General features: G+C 30.5%; 1 long non-coding RNA gene across 1 annotated transcript; it reads left to right on the forward strand.

The window, feature by feature from the left end:
- Nucleotides 1-1,768: 1,768 nt before the first annotated feature.
- LOC143059012 (uncharacterized) lies at nucleotides 1,769-2,286 on the forward strand. Its single transcript, XR_012973341.1, has 2 exons — nucleotides 1,769-1,850; nucleotides 2,047-2,286. It is a non-coding gene; the product is annotated as an uncharacterized LOC143059012 (long non-coding RNA).
- Nucleotides 2,287-2,511: the final 225 nt, after the last annotated feature.

The raw sequence follows: 2,511 nt of genomic DNA on the forward strand, positions 1-2,511 counted from the left end.
AGTGTCAAGTGCTGAATATCTGACCACTGAGCTGATAATACATTCGGGTACCAGCAATTTTCTAACAGCAGAATTGTCCTGTAATAGTATAAACCCAGGGAGAAAATTCAAGTATTTTTGTGATTGTCCCATTCATAAAGAGATGTAATTAATATTACGCAGGCAGGTTAATGCAGTTTAAAAAAATTTAGCAATGATTTTCGATGTTTGCATCGCAATCTAAATATGACGTCATTTTCCTAACTATTCGACACGTGATTGGCTAGAACGTTTCGTCGACGTCAAATTTGAGCTTGTCACCAACAGCTGATCGGGCACCTTGTTATGATAGAAGTCAGTGTCTTCAGTTCGACAACAGCACGTTAATATAGATGTGGGCTGCTTATATTTTGAGGTACGTTAGTTTTAAATTCTTTTAGCCTTCTTCCGAGGATCTTGGATATTCATTTCATTCACGATTATGAATGTAGTCTGAAGAGAAAGTTGCATGTTTACTTAAAAAATGTGGTTATTTACAAGTTTCGCTGTCATCATGATGTGGGCAATCTGTTGAAACTTCCTTTGAATTAATTTTTCACGTTAACACTATTTTACTTGCTTATAAACAATCCAATCTTTATTAGCTATTGACTTTATAAAAATAGTTTCACGTCGACAATTTGCAGACTGACCAGGGATGCATTCATGCGAGTCAAATGTTTAAATTTGGGATCTCGGTGGTCAGAAACCATGATCAACAATGCAACGTAAGCAGTAGAATTTGTTAAAATGTCCGAACAACATGCCGGCTGAGGCCCGCCACCTTTCACCTATGCCTTTATCACCCCCCCCCCCTTAATTAGTCTCGTATGCAAACACCTTAACATTTTCTTTAAATATCTATTAGGTATATTTGTACCTGAATCTTAAAATCGATTGCATGTTAAATCATTCCTTATTCCAATTTATAACATATTGTAGAAGTAAAACAAAGAATTATTCAAAATATATGCATGCATGACTCTGTGCATCATACTTATGCCTCAGTCTTTAGTAAAATTGTGTAAGCATTCACATGAGATATGTGAAAAATATTATTTATTATCATGGCCATAATTTTTTAACAACTTAAAGTTTTCATTTATGGTTTTAAATTTGATGCTAAGTCATTATAGTATTATTTTTAAATCATCCCTTTTAGTGTACATTTGGATTTTTTGTCTTTATTCATTTTTTGTCTTATCTTTCTTTTATATATAGACATAAGATTAAATTAAATATGTTATAATGCTATAATAATGTGTATCTGAAGTATATGTGTGTTTGTGTAAATCTTTTCAAATTTTGACACACTTGTTATAAAACAATTTACATCAACAGATCAATCTTAATTGTGTAATTATTGTAACTTCTTTTGCAGATTGATTTACAACTGGCACTAATAAGTTGACTGTTAATGCATAAAGAGTGTATTTTCTATGATATGAGGTCTACACAATTAAATGTAAGTATTAATTGTATTATAATGAATGATTCCCTTCAGTTCTATATTTTATATACCATTTTCTATAATCTTTATCTGTTTTGCTTATTATTCTCTATTCTTTGTATTTTAACACACCATCATTCTCTTTTATTATCAGTGTTTTCTTAATCTTTAATGTCTCAGCCTTTAAATTTTGCACTTTTGCCCATAGGGATTATTACTAGATTGGTGTATCTATTCTGTAAACACCATCCAGATCCTCAGTTTATGTGAATATATATAAGTTATCTGGTGTATTTAGTCACACTCACCCAATCTTGATTAAGTCATATTGATTATTAATAACAAATTGGCAAAGCAATGTGATGGGTAAATATCAGTTAAAGTAAGTTGTACTTACAAATTTTATTGTACTTTTACAGACAATTCATCAATTAAACTTTGTGTCAAGTTTTCTTTTAATTCAATAATGATTAAGGAATACACAAATGTGACAATTTTGACTGAAGTTTTCCATTTGTATCATAATATGAATACCAATTAATTCTAAATGCCATTAATGGTTTACATATTTTTTTCAGTACATGCATGAAGATGACTTGGAGGCAATGGTGTCATACATGTTAGTTTTAACTATAATAGCCTAACTGAAATTTGAAAAAAGTTATCAGAGGAAAAGAGTGACCACTTCTTTCTTATGAAGATCAACACACACAAGGAAATTATCAGACAATTTGTAACCAGATATGGGGGCAGTATTAGATATATGCATGAAAAGAAAGTGAAATCAATATTTTTTTAGATAAAAGCTTGATGATATATATAACAAAAATATTAAAACAGTGCTGAATATGAAAACCCCATGCCATGTCACATGTAACTTTTGGAATGCAGAGATTTTCAGTATTACAATAAAAGGAAGGATTTGATTACTATTAAAACTGACTCTGGAACATTCAAGACAAAGAAATAAAGAAATAAAAACATGAGAGAAAATGACTGTGCACTTCTTTTTTGAAGGATCAACACACAAAAGGAAATATTCA

Source organism: Mytilus galloprovincialis, chromosome 14 (assembly GCF_965363235.1).
Source record: "Mytilus galloprovincialis chromosome 14, xbMytGall1.hap1.1, whole genome shotgun sequence".
Lineage (NCBI taxonomy): Eukaryota > Metazoa > Mollusca > Bivalvia > Mytilida > Mytilidae > Mytilus > Mytilus galloprovincialis.